The 17,780-nt window shown below is 40.6% G+C and overlaps 1 pseudogene across 1 annotated transcript in view; it reads right to left on the reverse strand.

Annotated features, from left to right (window-relative positions):
- LOC307176909 (centrosomal protein of 78 kDa-like) overlaps positions 1–17,780 on the reverse strand; it is a 40,037-nt pseudogene that overhangs the window by 20,542 nt on the left and 1,715 nt on the right. Inside the window, exons 4-7 of the transcript XR_013831797.1 lie at positions 15,551–15,725; positions 13,449–13,562; positions 11,236–11,347; positions 5,563–5,700 (exon numbers count right to left, since the gene is read on the reverse strand). The product of XR_013831797.1 is annotated as a centrosomal protein of 78 kDa-like (transcript). The remainder of the gene's footprint in view (positions 1–5,562; positions 5,701–11,235; positions 11,348–13,448; positions 13,563–15,550; positions 15,726–17,780) is intronic.

Raw genomic sequence — 17,780 nt, forward strand, 5'->3', positions numbered from 1 at the left:
ACCAAAGCAAACATGAAGACCTCACACTCTCTTTTGAAATGAAGTTTTCTTGTTATTGTGGGTTATAAATCCAAAGTCCTAAAAGTCCATAAATTATCCTCCTAAATTTACATTTTGGTTAATTCTCAGTGACAGGCCTTTCCGTGCCTGAGTGGCAGTGAGGGCTGCTTCAATATCTGTAGCTTGGACTTCTGTCACTGACATGGTGTGGGTATCTCAGAGCCTGGCTCTTTTATCAGTCCATCAAATCCTGCATGAACCATGCTCAGAAGGGCCCCACGCTTGCTTGGTTTCATGCTGTGCTATTGCTGTCTTGAAATTCTTAATGATTTTATCTTTGAACTTACGTTCTGTAAGTAAAATTTATAGGACAATAAAATATACACATGAGCAGAGGAGACATGTGCAATATGTGTGTCTCCACCATTCCTGCTGCCCCATTCACATCTAGTTTTCACCCTGCTTATGGTGTGCTTTCCATGACACACTTATTTGGTACCCATTTGGAGTCTTACTGAGTTCCACCAGAATTCTGTGCTACTGCTCACATCCAAGACTAAGTGAAGGTGTTAACAGCTCCAGGAGGCCATGCTTTCCATTTGAATCTGAACTTACTTCTAACACAGAAAGAAAGCAGTTGTTTTCTAAAAAACAAGAATGTCCAAGGAATCTTATCATATCCTTTCTTACTCGTGTTACTTCCCAATATTAGCCAAACACTTCTGCTGAAAAAGATGACATATATGAAAAAGAGAAGAGAGAACAACCCATAGAACCCATTTAGGGCTCACCCTAATCTAGTGTGATGTCATCTTATCTCGATTCTATCTGAAAAAAGAATTTACTTGGGCACATTCACAGGTTCCAGGTGAACGTGAATTTGGGGAGGACACTATGCACCCCAGTGCAAATACTTTCAACAACACTTTTTCTTTGCAGTTTGAACAAGAGGCACTATATTTTCATTTTGCACTGGAGCCCACACATTATGTCACTCTTTACTTTTAGAGCCCATGTTGGAAAATGGGGTTTCATGAGACAGCCAAGTGAGTCTGTCAAGTGAATTCTAGAATTATCCAGACTTACCCACTTTGTTGCAGCAAGTTGGTTCCAGGCAAACCCATGTGAAAGGGGCATGTCCACAATGGAGCAGAGAACTTTTGTCTCTCTATCACCAGACTCACTCCCAAGATGAAGGAAAGAAGAGCTTAGCAAAGCATGGCCAGTTATTCTTCCCAACTTTGCCAGTCAAGTAGGTCACCTCACCTAGCCAGTGTCAGTGAATATAAGAGCAGGGAGGTTAAAAGTTATACTACTCAAATTCCCTTCACATGCTGGTACCATTAGGAACGAGAAGGGAAATTGTCACTAATGCTTTCCTGTTTCACTAATGTTTCCCTGTTTTTTTCAATCTCTTAACCCACTCAACTATGCCTTTAAGCCTGTAATTAACGGAATATGGCTCTCCCTTCAGGACAAAGAAAAGACCTTTATCAGGACAGTCCTGCTCACACTTTTATGGGGTTACTCATTTTAGTGGCCTCTGGGAACTACTGGTGGTCGACTTAGAGTTTCATCCCAGAAGTCTCTGATATGGGTGAGAAATTGCTTTAATTTAAATTAACTCCAGGGCTACTCATATCCAATGATCAGAAACAACTTTTTGTTTACCAGCCATCCACAGCACAGCTAACCATAGAAAGTTGATGAGGTTAAATGACAAACTAAGATTAAATACATAAAAGCATCCAGTAATACAATTCAGAAATCATAGAAATGTTGCAAATTTGAAAGTACACCTCCGCCAGTATCAAATTCTTCACAGAGAAATTAAAAGGGCACACATTAAACGCTCTTATGAATTAAGGTCCCAAAGTATTAAAGCCCAATTTTGAAATCAAGTTTCCTTGTTACTGTGGGTTAAAAATCCAAAGTCCTAAATGTCCATAAACCATCCTCCCAGCTGTACATTTGGTTCATTCTCAGTCACAGGGCTTTCATTTCCTGAATGCGACTGAGGGCTCCTTCAGTATCTGTAGCTTGGACTTCTGTCACTGACACGGGTGTGGGTCTCTCAGGGCCTTGGCTGTTTTATCAGTTTATCAAGTTTCTCATGAACCGTGTTTTAAAGAGTCTAAAGAGTTACTAAGATACAATTTGATTTTACAGCACTATCCCCACAATTTAAAAACAATCTCAAAAGCAAGCCAATGCCCCACTCCTAGAAGACAGAAACTAGGCACATTTTTGTGCCCAGAATCCAGTACAGAATTTGACCAAAGAACAAAGCAGAAACTCAATGGCATTTGAGAGAAAGATAGTCTCTTTTGTTTTAGCCTCACTAGGATGTCCATTAGTCTATGCCATTTCACTGAAATTTCTGACCTGCAAACTTCGAACCAGGAGGAATCTTTGAAGCCTGACGTTGATTTGTCACTATGAATTTGCCACGTGCAGTGCACAGCCCTGAGCATCTGTCACACATGGACTCTTGAGTTATCCTTCCTCTTTGATGACCTTGTGGTTCACACTGCAGTACTGAACTGATTACGGGTTCTGTCAAGTGACATTACACCTCCAGTTCTGATGCGTAGATTTGACAGTCCTATGCCGTCATGGCCATTTTCACTGCCTCCTGCTATGGAACTGCACAGACCAAAGGCGGCTGCCTTTAAGAGAACATTTGTTTCTCCAGCATAATTGACAAATCCAGTGTCAGCTTGGGCCCACATGTAAAGGGAGTCACTTCAGCCTACGGTAGACCATATGTGTCAATGCCGACAAGTTCTACAAGACATGTTTTCCTTACAACTGAGTCTTTTTCTCAGTCAAGCCTGCTTGGGAAAAACTGTACCTGAAGAGTAAGGCAAGGTGGACGGCTGCCCGGGACTTTCCTGCCCTGTAAACTCCTGCACACTCTCAAGTCAAGTGCCAGGTAAAGGTCTCTGTATACTAAAGACCCTTCAGATGCCTTATTCATTCCGCTCCAGGTATTGCTCAGTCACCTGCAACTCCCTAATGCCCCCTTTCTTTATGTCAGACCTTTACTTAAGTGGCTCGAAAGAAACAGCCACTCTCCCACACCATAAGCTGCAGCCATCAGCCAAAATCAAACTGTCTTACGGCTGGTTGGATGGTGGCCCCCAAAAGGATATATCCATGTCCTAATCCTTGACTGTTACCTCATTTGGAAAAAAAAAAGTTTTACAAATGTCATTAAGGATCTTGAGATGGGATTTCCATCCTATATTATGTGGATGGGTCCTAAATATAATGACAATTGTCCTTATTATACAAGAAGGGCAGAGGGACATTTGAGACAGACAAAAAAGAAGATACAGACACAGAAAGGGGGTGATGTGAAGACAGAGACAAAAACTGAGTGATGTGGCTTCAAGCCAAGGAAGATGGCGGCCACCAGAGCTGAAAGAGGCAAGGGATAGAATCTCCCCTAGAGCATCTGTAGGGAGAGCAGCCTTGCTGACACCTTGATATCACACTTCTGGCCTCTACAACTGTGAGATAGTAAATTTCTCTTGTGTTAAGCCTCCAAGTTTATTAGTCTCCCAGCAAGCACGGGACACTTATACAGCATGCACTAAACCTTTTCTAGGCTTCAGCAGTTTACTGCACAAACCTAAATATTTTCAAACAGTCAAAGGTCTCAACATCCCACCATACATTAAAAACCAAGGCACTAGACTACCTTCCTTGGCAGTAACAAAATATCTTCCACAAGGACAGTTTGCTCTCTAAGATGTCTGCTCCTTTCTTTTTATTTCTCAGTGTTCCCAGGTAATGCACCAAGTGTTAGGGTCTTTTAATTACCTTCCAGCAAGTACAATGCCTTAATTCCATTTGGTTTGGAATAAATTAGGAAACAAGATAAAAGCGAAAAGATGGAGGGCCGAATATTCCTGTTACTGAACGGTCACGTGAAGAAACAGTAAGGGAATTTAACACAGATTTTTAGTTTAACAGCATAACTGAAAAACAAAAACAAAAACCAACCAACCAACCAACCGTTCTTCTACCCACTGAAAGGAAAGTAAAAGTGAATCAGGGAGCTTCCAAATCTTGTGAAGCAGCTTAAAAAGGGAGTAGGGAGGGGGAAGGGGAGGCACACAACTGTTGAGAACGTAACACTCTAATGCACAAGGTCAGGGATCCTAACAAATTCTCAAAGTCTCAACATATACCAACAAGAACCGTATTATTGGAAATATAAAGGCACAGAGATATAAATGCATAGAGATATAAACTATTTGGTATTAAAAACAGACCTTGCTATATAAACATATAGTATGCCACTTTTATCACTTTATGAGAATAACCGTATAAAGAAAGTCCAGAAGACCCCACTGCTGTCATCTTGCAAAGGATCAAAATTCAGCACCTACAGGGCCCCACCCACCCTCCATGCTGTGTGTCTGTGTGTCTCTAAAAACAACAACCTGCAATTGGCATATAATTAAACCCACAGGCAGCTTTGAATATGAGATCTAGGCAGAAAAAGTAGCAGCAAAGACAACAGTAGCTGGAATTTGGTAGAAAAGCAAGAGAAGACTTTTTAAAAGCTTCCAGTTCAAGTCAGAATTAAGGTTAAGTTTCAACAGCTTGGGATAGCTGTGGATGTTTTGCTGTTCTCTGAAAAAAGAAGAAAATCTATCATAAGTCTGTTCATTCGAGAAAAATACTGTGTTTGTTTAGTTTTTTTAGCCATGCCCAAACGACTCTCAATTTTGAACACTGTTCAAGGGCAGAATGTATATTGGTTAGGATGTGCTCATAGCTGGTGCATCTCCAAAAAATGCTTCATGAAGACTGCCAGCTTCTGACATCTTCGATGGTGACAGCATTATGCAGAGAGGCCCGAATGCCTCCCATGGACCCAGAAGAACCACCGATGCAGCCGTTAAGAACAGGAGCATCTGGTTGAGCATCAGGACGACCCTCCTTCCCGTCACCAGCTCCTGTGAGAGTCACGGCACCTGAAGCCATCGTGTCCAACCTCCCACCTGAAAGCCCCCACAGGTGGCCAGGAGCATCACACATCTCAGTCATTAGAAAATTCCTTTCAAACGCAGTGAAGGACCATCATGCTCACAGGTAACCTAGGTTAGCTCAACTCTTCGATGAGCCTGCCGTGCAGGGGGCAGGCAGCTATTCTCATGCGTGAGAACATACGTTTTTCATGGAGCTGACAGAATTAACTACTCTCTCTGACGTTCAGGGGAGCAGCAGTGTCTGTTCTTACACTGAACAGGCTGTGCAAGCTGCACCAGAGATGGGATGGCACCCTCTGTGCTGTCAGAGCAGAGATTGTCAAAGGAAATTTTGACCAAAGCTCCTAGAAGGTGTGGCCCCCGCCACGCTCCCGGCCGTGGAATCATGCTAAGGGGCCTGTAAACAGCAGCAGGAGCACCCCCGTAACAAACGGTCTTTCCCAACTAGTTACAATAACTGCTACTCCAGGATGGGCAGGCTCCTAGATGTGTCTCCTTCAGCGTCTGAAAACTAAACCAATTCTCTGACAAGCTTCTGAATGGGACATGTACTCACCTATGCCTTTGCAGGGAGATCATATTGAGTTCAAGAGCTTTGTCGAGAAATCTTTTTTCTAAAGCATCATCTTCTTTGGTGTTGCCAATGTGGAATTGAATATTCATCTTGCTTTTATTCTGGGGCTCCACTGGACATCTGAAAAACATGTTTTTTGTTCCAGCTATTTTTCTACGATGTGCAACTACCATTAACAAAGCAACAGAAAAGTTTTAAAAACCATTTTCCAGATGCAAACAAGAGATTAAAAAAAAGATCTGTGCCAGAACATTTATAATTTACTTAGGGAGACCACTCTTGCATATGGAACAGTGAGTTAACATTCTCTTATACGACTCATACTTAATTTCCAAGAGCCTCAGTTTCCTCATCTGAATATTAGGAATAATAGTAATATCTCCATTTCATACTAGTTATGACAGTTCAGTGGTACAACATATATGAGGCTTCCAACCCATGGCAGCCACACAGCAATGTGAACGACCCTTTCTCTACAAGGCTGCAGAGAAAAAAAATGAGTTGGTCCGAATAGTGGCGGTAAGATTTAAAAATAATGAGCAGCAGCTTTCAAAGCACTTAAAACACTGTATTGTCCCAAGCTGTGTGACCTTGAACAAGTTACTAAATCTCTCTGTTGTGCCTCTCTGATGTGAGGACTAAATGGCCACAAATTCTCTGCAGCCCTCCCAGCAAGAGGTGGGGTCTTGTGCTCCACACCTTTTGAATCTGGGCTGGCCTTGTGGACTTGCTTTGACCAAGAGACTGCAACAGGAGTGACGCTGTGCAACTTCCAAGCTGAGGCCTCAAGGGGCATGCGGCTTCTATACCTGCCCTCTTAAAACATCACTGCCATGTAAACAAGCCCGAGCTAGCCTGCTGGAAATAACAGGCCCAGCCAACAGCCAGCCAGCAACAGCTGCCAGACAGATGAGGGGGGCCATTTAGACTCTAGGTGGATCACCAGATGACTTTGGTTGAATAAGTGATCTCAGACGAGACCAGCAGAAGAAATCACCCCACTGAGCCCGGCCCCACCTGCTGACTGAAAAGAATCCTGAGCAAAAGAAATGGCTGTGGTTTTAAGTCACTGTCTTGAAGTGTTCTATGATGCAAAAGGAGATAACTGAGAAATTCAGAACAGCATCTGGAACACATTCAATGCTATGTAAATATCTATTGAAGTCAATAATAAATTTGTCTTTTCATTCTCTGCACCTTGCACAGGGCTCATACAGACTCTCAAAAATGAATGAGTCAAGTTTCATCTAGGATACGTTAGTATTGGACTTCAGTTTCTGATTTGGAAAGTAAGCAAGCCAAAATTATCTTCCACTGACAAACAAAGGAGACAAACAGAAGAAGAGCTGACATGTTATTCTGGATTACAAGGAAAATATGTAATAACTCTCTCCATTTTCTCAAGCACATCCTGTCTTATTATTCCATTTCTACTGGGTGGGATTCATTAAAAGTAAGCAGCAAAGAAAAGCAGGGTGAGGAAGCCCCCATTAAAAGCTATGCTTGCCTCTCAGGGCACACACATAATTCCTGTTAAAGTTAATAGGAGTCAAGTGCACGTCGACAGACAGAAGAGACACAAGCAGGGAAACCAAGTATCTGGTAATAGGCTTTGAGCCTGAATTCTGGGACCCCCTTTTCACTGCTAGTAGGTATCCTGGTTGACATTTACGTTAAAAACTTAGTGTCTACCCTCTTTGATATTCTGCTGCCTCAGGTTCCCCAGGCGACAGTCCAATTATAGAGCTGGAGCAGCAAAAAGGACATGTGATTTAAGGGGAAAAATATTAAAAGGGGGAAGAATTAGAAACCTGGATTTACAAAGAATCTGTATTTACAGTCGTCCCCCCCACATTTATCCATCCTACTGTGAACGTAGGTGGTATCATCACAGCAACAATGTCATAACAACTAGAAATTGAAGATTAAATTCGCACGGTGCCCAAGAGTGTCCCTGCTGTGGGGCTGAGGGAAGAAAGAAAAAGATGAAGGGGAATCAGCTGCTCCCAACCTAGCAAGACAGCTGTGGAGGGAATTCAAATTCCACAGGACAAGGGCTGTGGAAGCACAGAGCTGAGCAAGTAACTCTGCCCGAGGGAAGGTTGAAGGTTTCAGAGGAAGGGAGGTGGGAGGGGTCACGACAGGGGGAGACGAAGGAAGGGCATCTGGCAGAGAGCTGTCTCTGCCAAGGCACGGGGGACCCCAGCAAGTTCTCTGCAGCACCTGGGGTGCTGGGTGCCTGGTTGGGGGCAGGACTGCAGACCGCAGAGGGCCCTTCAGACACGCTCTCCCAGGAACTGGATCGATCGGATCCTGGAGCAACGAGGAGCAATCAGGTCTGCACAACAAGGAGTTCTGCATTGTAAAAGAAGCACTAGGACATAGGGGCTTGAGGGTAGGGACACTGCGGGAGAGCCCTGATAGAAAGCTCCCACAAAGAACTTTCTAGGTCAACAGAATTAGGGCTCGTGACCAAGACAGGGACACTGGGGTGTTTCAAGCATGGGCAGTAAATGCAAATGCCAATAGGGACCCAATGGTCATATAAATGAGTATAACAGGCCCAACGTGGCAGACTCAGCACAAACTCCCTACGTTACCTGTTAACTGTGAGGGCCTGTTCTTTACTTCCACAGAGAAACAGTCTCCCTTTTGCTTGAAACATACGGCCCTCCCAGTCTGTTTCTCCCACTTTCAGAGACACGGGGATTATGAAATAAGACATCTGGCTTTAAATCATCTTCCCATGCTCCAGTAAGGGCTCAAATTGCGTCTTTTAAACCCTGTGAGCCACACCGAGCACTGCCGTGGGCTGTGCTGGGCCACCGCTCCCAGGCGTTATCACTGAATCCCACAGCGAGGGCAGGACCTGTGGCCTGAATGAGTTGGGGGGCAGGGAGAAGGTGCCAGGCTGACAGAGTGCTAGCAGGGGGCCGGGAGGGTGTGGAAGCAGCGGGTAATCCTGGGACTGCAAAGCTTCCAGGACAGAGTCTGAGCAGCGCTCCCCAGGGAGTCTATGACAGAAGCTGATAAGGATGGTTGTGACTGGAAAAGCGGTGCCACAGTCAGTCATAGAAATTTAGGAAATCCTGAATTAACAGGGCTACAAGGGTTTCTTGACTCAACTTCCTAGAGCGTCTCAAGAGCTCCAGTGAATCGTGAACTCCCAAGAGGATAATTCATACAGGAACAGAGTTTTCCCCAAATGCATGTGGCTGAAAAACCCACTGCATCTCTGGGATGAGTATTCTAGAATGCCCACTGAGAAACCCCGGGACTTCCCAAGGTATAAGAGGGGTGTGTGTGAGGGGAAAGGCACCACCTCAGCGCGAAACAGCATCTCACAAAGGTGGTGAGGGTTAGGAGGGCGCAAGAAAACCGCAGGCAGTTGGCAAGCGATGACAAGACGCTCGTTTCAGTGGTGTCTGCTCCAAAAGACAAACCAGAAACAACAAGGGCGCGACGAGTGCATCCTGAGGTGAGAGAAGCCCGCAAAAGAGTCACTAGGCCTCTCCTGACTGCCTAACTTTTAAATAAAAAATTAACTCTAAATTTGCACATGATTAGGAAAACTAGAGTAAAAATATAAAGATCTATTCCCTTCCATATAGGTGGTTGCCATTAACGTTTTTTTGTGTATTTTCAGGATCAGATACACAAATGTGTATAAGTGTATATATGCGTGTTTCCATATGTACATATATACATATATAGTATTTACAAATACAAACACTGTGGGTTTCTAAGTGGAATAACAGAAATGTCCTTTTCTACACCTGCTCTTTTTCCTTTTGACCTGATGACGTATCAGGTCATCTTCCCAGTTTGCTCACAGACCTTCCCCGTTCTCCACACACACGTTACTCCATACCACGGATGGATCCTAATTTCCTTCATCAGACCCCTCCTGAAGGACATCTGGGTTGTCTCTAGATTTTCTCCATTACGTAAGTATCCCTCATTGGACTTGGGGGTGCCTGATTTTATGCACACTTCTGTGCAAGACAGAGTACTGGCAGAGGGCAGGTGCCTAGAAGTAAAAGTCTTTGGTCAAAGAGCAAGAGAGTTTTGAACTTTAATGGACGCTGCAAACCTCACTCCACAATTGAACACATTTATTATACTTAACATAGGCAAAGTGTGCTTGTTCCCTCGTCTACACCAGATGTTATCAGTCTAGAATTTCTGCCCATCAGAGGGGAAGAAAATCCCATGGTTTTCATCTGCATTTCCTAAAGAAGTTGGCCCCTCTTCATTTGTCTAGTAGCCAGCTGTGTTCCTTCTGAGTTGTTTGCTCATACGGGTAGAAACCATCCCCTGCCTTTTTAAAATTTGATTATCCTTTTTCATTTATTTGTGGGTTATTCTCTATATCAACAGTAACCTTTATATGTTAATACACTACCAAACTTTTGTGTCTGTCATTTTGTTTTGTTTATGTCTTGAACTGTAGAAAAGTTTTAAATTTTCATGTAATTAAATATCTTTTACTTTATGGCTTCTGAGTTTTATGGCTTACTTAGGAAGGCTTCTGTACTCCCTACACTTACACAGAAATTCTCTCCTGTATTTTATATTTGCTTCTTGCATTTAGTTGCATTTGCATCTTTTCGACTGACTAGAATTTGTGTATGCTGTGATGCAAATATATAATTTCTGTTTAAATGAATTATCAATGCTTCAATCAGTCAATTAGACAAAAAGTCAAGTTAGACTTTAAAATTGTATAAGTTAAAATACAATTCTCAAGTAAACAGGGACCAGTTTCTGGACTTTTCCACCGATCTGTCTTTCCCTCTGCCAGTGGCTTTACATGTTAATAGATCCTATGTTAACATTACATTTTATTAATGTTAACATATATGTTTAATATGTTTCATCTATCCTTTTGCACTAACTTTTTCAGGTGAACACTGAACTGACTTCTAGATATTTACTAATTTTTGTGACTATTGCGAATGGGATCTTTCCTTGTTTTTTATTGTTATTTCTGGCTTATGGGAAAGTAACTGACTTTTACATACCTAGACATAACTGATCACAATTCTGAACATGATCATTTCTAGTTTTTCCACTGATTCCTGCATTTTGAAAAAACAGTCATTATCATCTGTGATTTTTGTTGTTTCCTTAGTAAAGACTCTGGAACCAGCCCCCCCAACTCTCCCCATGTTCTTATCCTGCCTGATCCCACTTCCCCACTGCACCTGACCCTAACCTGTCTGCGCTGCTATAAAACACTGTCTGTTCACAGGGTGGTGATGACAATAAAAGGTATTCATATCTGTAAAGCGCCAAGGGCTCTGCCTACTTTATTTTATCTTGGGGTTGTCACTAGACACATCACATGCTTCCCTCTCTTTCCTAAGGCCTGGACCCCACATGAAAGGGAGAAAAGGTGACCTCATATCTGGATATGGATTTTGTCACTTCAAGAGCTTTATCATATTAAAATTAATATCTAATACATATTAAACACTATGTGTCAGGAACATCCTAGGCACGTTCCATAAGAACCACAAATAATATTGACAGCTAACCGTTAAGGAAGTAATTAACCGTTAAGGAATAACCATTAACGCTGTTTTAATTTTAGCCCACCGGAAAATATAAGGGGTATAAATTCTAGTAGCATTAAAAAAAAGAAAGAGTTACCAATTCTAATAGTAGCTTTTCCTTTTCGACCACTTTCCAAAATTATAGTTCTCCTTTTCTGTCTAGCAGCTTTGTATGGTTCCTTCACCGATGGAGAAGTTACCCACTGGTACTGAGAGAGAAATGATAAATATGCCATTTAAGTTACAGGTAATTTAGGAGGGTTTGATCTTCATTGGAAATTAAGATATTTTAAGTTAATAAAAGGTCTTCAATCTGCATTTCTGGGAAGCTAAATTAAAGCATCACACAACATTTTCAAAAACAGAAAAGCCATTTCATTTGACTAAAAACTTAGTTTTAAGATGGCAGAAAGTACCTTGATAATTTTCTTTTAAAAAGGAAAGAAAAACAAGCCATTAAAGAGAAATTCTTCCAAGAGAATTAAAACATGTTATATGCCTCTAACTTGGCACTCTTTCCATTCTGGAGACCTTTTTTGGTAACTGCTTTCATCACAGAATGATTTAAAGTAAAATAAATTGAAATTAGAGTAATTATTTCCTAATGAGTGGCTATTTCCATTTAAAACCAAAAGCCAACTAATTATTGCTTTTCCCATAAAATTAAATATGAAGTCTACATTATGTAATTATACACTTATTTCCCGCTTTGTGTATTCTAATTTCTTCCTCAAAAACCTAAGATGCCATCTTGCAGACTGCCCCCAGTGGCTACTATTTTGGCAGCAGCAAAGGTCAGCTTTAAACATTTTGCATCTAAAGTGGCTTTACATACCTCTGGATAGAAAGTACAGTCTGAGCACCGTCCAGACACCTAGATACCTAAAGGGCATCCAAGATAACAAACCAAAGTCCTGATATTCCCTCAAAAGCTGCTCCTCCCATCAGCCCCCTTCTAAGTGATACCACCCAGTTGCACACATAATCATCAACGACTTGTCTCCTTGTTACTGTCTCCTTCATACCCCACACCTAATATATCGGCAAGCCTTGTTAGCTACACCCTCAAAACACAACCTGAATTCAACCACTTTTCACTTGCTGCAAACTTCCAACCTAACCTAGGCCATAAACAGCCCTTATTTGGACCCCTGTGATAGTCTCCTAACTGGTCTCCCTGTTTGTCTTCTTTATCCCCCTCAAGTCTATTCTCTATACCAGGTCATCTTATTCAGATACTATTTGGATCATGCCTTGTCCCACTTCAAAACTCTCTACTCGTTTAGAAGAATCCACATCTTTACTCTGGCCTTCAAGACTTTACAAGAGCAGACCCCTGGCTAGCTCCTTGACCTCATGTCAAACCACACTCTTCTTCACTTAGTACTCTGGCCATGTTGGCCTCCTTGCTTTTCCTTAAATACTCCACCCACCTACATGCCTGCATACTCATTGCCTCCTTGTCCTGGAATGTGCTTACTCCAGTTCTTCCATGGCTTGCTCCTCTCTTCATTCAGGTCTCCATTCAAATGCCACTTCTCCAGTAAAGCCATCCCCTAACAAACCTGTCCAATGGAGTCCTACCTGCCCCCCCTCACTCTCCTTACATTAAGATATTTTTGCACTTCCTACTACCTAAAATTATATGACTTATCTGTTTACTCATTTCTATCTGAACTCCTTCACTAGAATGTAAGCTCCATGAGGGCAAGACTTTTGTCTGTCTGGTTCACTGCTTTATCCCTAGTGCCTAAACCCGTATCTAGCACACAGAAGATAGTAAAAAAATTACTTGTGAATCTGACAAATGAATAAAGTACTGCTGGCAAGAATTCAGAGGTTGCAGAGGAAAGAAATAATGCTCTTTGTGGAAGCAGGCTTAGTATCTAGGTTCACCTCTATTTAGAGTAGAGATAAGAACAATTTACAAGTATAATTCACTTTAATTAGTACATTATCTGCTAAAGACATAAGGGAAGTGCAACACTAGAAAAGTACAGTTGCAGCTTGAACAACATGGGTTTGAACCTCGCTGGTCCATTGACACACGGATATTTTTCAATAAATATGTACTATCATCCTACACGATCCAAGGTTGGTTGAATCCACAGATGCGGAACCACTGACTATAAACTTATACCCAGATTTTCAACTGCGTAGGGGTCGGCACCCCTAGCCCCACATTGTTCAAGGGCCAGCTGTATATGATGAGGAAAGTTAAACACATTAAGTTTTAAAAACTGTCAATACGTGAACAAATTCTTTTTGTTTTCCTATGTGTTTATCAATTTAAAAAAAGTGACCACATACCAATAAGTGGATTTTTTCTTATATCCAGAACGAGCAGAGTTCTGTTGGTTTCAAGGGCCTTTAGTAAAGCCTTTGCTCCCTCACTGGTGAGGCCACACTGCTGCAGGTCCAGTGCTTTCGATGAAAGACAAAAGGTCATTTGCAAAGTCTATACAGATTTAACATATAGACAGCTCCCATTTTCTCACGTGTGGAAGAGTCCTGCACAAGAGAAGTCATGGCAGGTTTGTAATTTTGGATATGGAAAAAAACAGAAATGTATACGCACACACATAATGCATAATCCAATTTAAAAACCTCTTCTTGGATATGCAATGATAACCCTGCCTTTAGTCCCAATCCAACATATTTTACAATTACAGAACTGAAGAATAACTGTATATAACCTATGAGCAAAAAGCATCACAAAATGAATCTCAGTTCATAATTAGCAAGGGCGGCAGTGGCATGTAAACCTCACAAGCAAAACCTGGTGGAGCTCAGAAATGCACTGCATTCTTTTGATCATGATCTTCAGCTCCAAATCACACATGAAACTAGTTAAAAGGGGAAAACAAAATAGAAGAAATGTAATAACCGTTAGTTTTAGAAGAAAAAAAGACAAGTCTAAGAGGTTACAAATAATAACAAATTCAAACACTGTGTGAATAGAGAATACATACTAAAAACTTATCATGAAATATGATGGTCAAGAACTCTCTCCATAAAAAGTCAGACAAAAACCAGACAAAAACCAGAAAAACTGATCATGAATTCTAGGGGCTGAACAACCTACTCATTTAAACCAAAGGGATCATCACCAAAGCACAGGTATTAAAAAATATAACTATCATGAGTCATTTATTTAAGTGTTGAGTGGACCATCACATTAAAATAATTGGAGTCTTTCAACACCCCCATGACACATAGAAATAGCAAGTCAGACATATGGATCTGACAGGATATCATACAACCCTTACAAACTCTCACTACAGAAGAATGGACACAGGGTATAATTAACCAAATAGCCAAATTAATACAAACAGCCAGTAAACCTCACCAGTAAATCAAATGAATACAAAATAAAACAAAATGTGGTTATTCTCCTATCACATTAAGGCAAGATTCTGTAAGAAAAGCCTTTAAATAATGTCTATACCCTTTTGATCCAACAACTCTCTTTCTAAGAATTTAACCAAAATAGTCAGAGATATAGGTAAGGATATATATCAGAGGACTATTTGTAACTGAAAAACTGGACAAAGCTTATACACAAGAATGGATAAGCTATGTGCACTGTGGCATATTCATATAATGGAATACTGAACAATTCCAAAAAATGATGCAGGAGATGCAAATTTACTGACTTGCTAAAATGCTCATACTAAATTAATTGAAAAATGTTATAGAATTTGGAGTAATCCCACTTGCATAGAAAATGGAGAGGTACTCATTTTTGTAGTTTTACATTTTTTCACAAGTGCTACAAGCCAGTGTTTGTGAGAGGCAGGCTTCACATCTACTGTTGGGGTGGACTACAAACTGGCATAGCATTTCTGGGTGGTAATTTGGCCATGTGTATCGAAAGTCTTAAAAATATGTCACACTTAGTCATTCCACTTGTAGTACCTTATTCTACAGAAGTAAGCCCGATGGACACAGAGATGTATATATAACGTATTCACATTGTTTGTGACAGGAAAAAGCAAACTGTCTAAATCTAATGGCAAAGAATTGATTAAACTATGGGACATCAATACGACGCAATACTACATGATACATCATTAAGTGAAAAAAGCAGGAATATGAAATAGCAAGTATACTACAATTCTACTTTTGTAATCCCTAAGTGTACAAATATATTTATAGAAAAAAAAAGACTGAAAGTATATACACCAAAATGAACAGTGATTATATCTGGGTATTAAAATTATAGGTAATTGTTCTCTTGTTACTCTGTATTTTCTATAAAGGATATATGCAACTCTTAGAGAAAGTTTAAAAGCAAAATAAAAGCTATCAGTAAAATGAGGCTTTAAAAAACATCCTATCACAACAGTATCATGCCAAAAGCTAAGCATATATCATATTAAAAATTCAGTATTTTCAATTTTAGAATTTACCTCTAAGCCATAAATCCTCACTAAGAGATTCTGCCAAAGCACTTGCACCCAGGTCACCAATGAGCGTGTTGCAGTTCAGAGTGATGCGCCTCAAACCAGCCATACAGTCAAGATCAGGTCTCCTGGAACGAAGACTCTCAGCCCAGGTTTCTTCATGCCTTCTGATAGTCTGATACTTCAAAGATTTAATGGGATGAAATTAAGATGCTTGAATAAGGAAACAGTGTGTGCCTACTGAGTACGGCTTATTATGTCAGAGATTTACACACACACATATCAAGTATATATACCAGGAGCATCAACCTGAGAAATGAAACAGTCACTTCTGGTTTATGAGTCCAGTGACCCAGATTCTAGTCAGTCAGTGATTAGATTCTAGCCACTGGATTTCCTGTTTCTGAACACTTATGTAAAGTTGGACAACTCAATTACAGTCTATGAATTATTTTCCTTATCTTCTAAGTCAGGGAATTGGTTCTAAATTCTATCTTTGCTGAGGCTCTATATTTCATCATTCTGTCCTCCAATGGCCTCCAAACACCTGACTGGGAAAACCATAAGAAAACTTTTTAACAAGCATCTTATTTATTAACAAATTATATACACAAAGTTCCATACATATAATTTAGGTACATGATAAACTACACAGATTTTTTAAAATAATACAAAGGTAAAAACGTTCTGATATTTTCTTTTCCTAACTCCTAAGGCATTATTTTGTTTTACTTATTTTTAAAAAATATTTATTTATTTATTTGTTTGTTTGTTTGGCTGTGCCGGGTCTTAAGTTGCAACATGCCAGATCTTTTAGTTGTGGCATGTGGGCTCTTAGTTACGGCAGGCACGTGGGATCTAGTTCCTTGAGCAGGGATCGAATCCAAGCCCCCTGCATTGGGAGCACATAGTCTTAACTGCTGGACCGCCAGGGAAGGTCCAAGCATTATTTTAAAAACTATATTTACAAAATGGATCTCACATGCTACCTAGGGTGTGCACACAAACTTCAGAGGCCTGGACTATGCAGAGCCAGTTGGATGTGCCTTGGGAAGATAATGGTTTGACATGTAAGCACAAGTACTGTCTTAAAGACATTCAATTCTTTATATTCATAAAGTAAATTTTGGTAACAGGGAACACTGTAAATGAAAAAAGTCTTATTACATTCTTGAAAAAATAAAAGACTCAAAGTGCCTTTGACACTCTAAAAGGAAAATCATTAGTGTCATTTTTCTATTAACAATAACTTATAAAAGCTCCAAGCAGAAACAACAGCAATCACTTGCACAGTGCTTAGTATGCGCCAGGCACTATTTATACAAATGAGTTCAGTTAAACCTCATAATGAGGCATAGAGGTTAAGTGATTTGCCTATGGTCACTAGCTATGAAATGGGAGAAAGGGAATTTGAACCTAGGCCATTTGGCTTTGGCACCAAAGTTCTTGGCTGTTTTCTACCTCAGGGGTCAATGGACTTGCCCTGTATACGTTCAAAGAATTTTTCAATTTTTAAAATCTAAATTTAAACATTTCCAGATTTGTGGGATATACAGTTTCTGTTGCAACTACTCTGCCCCACTGGCGTAGGGTGAAAGTAGCCATAACTACCATGTAAACAATGGGTGCAACTATGTTCCAAAAAAACTTCCTTTACAAAACCAGGCGACGGGCTGGATCTGGCCCACCAGCCATAGATTACCTATCCCTGATCTGCACCATCAAACTATTAAAAAGGCTTCATGTCAAATTATTAAATAACTTTAGGCCTAAATACAGTCATTATAACCACTGTAAAGTTGTTAAGGCATTATTTTAAAAACTGTATTTACAAATTGCTGATGTACTGATTTTTATTAGTTTAAAAACTACAGCAGCTAATAAACACTTGATTCATTTAAGTCTTGAAGACTGTAACGGCATAGTTTCTTCACAGTATTACAATAAATATTTTCAGTAACTAAAATACATAAAAGTATTATTAGGTATTATATATTAAATCTCTTATTTCTAAAATTAAGTGGAGTATCTTTACTAAATTGTAGAATCCCAAACTGAAAACTGGTCATATTCTTTCAGCAAAATGAAAGCTGCACTCACATGTATCAAAAGACAAAAATTAGGGTTTCCCTGGTGGCGCAGTGGTTGAGAGTCCACCTGCCGATGCAGAGGACACGGGTTCATGCCCCGGTCCAGGAAGATCCCACATGCCGCGGAGCGGCTAGGCCCGTGAGCC

This window comes from Stenella coeruleoalba (assembly GCF_951394435.1).
Source record: "Stenella coeruleoalba genome assembly, chromosome: 1".
In the NCBI taxonomy this organism is placed as follows: Eukaryota; Metazoa; Chordata; class Mammalia; order Artiodactyla; family Delphinidae; genus Stenella; species Stenella coeruleoalba.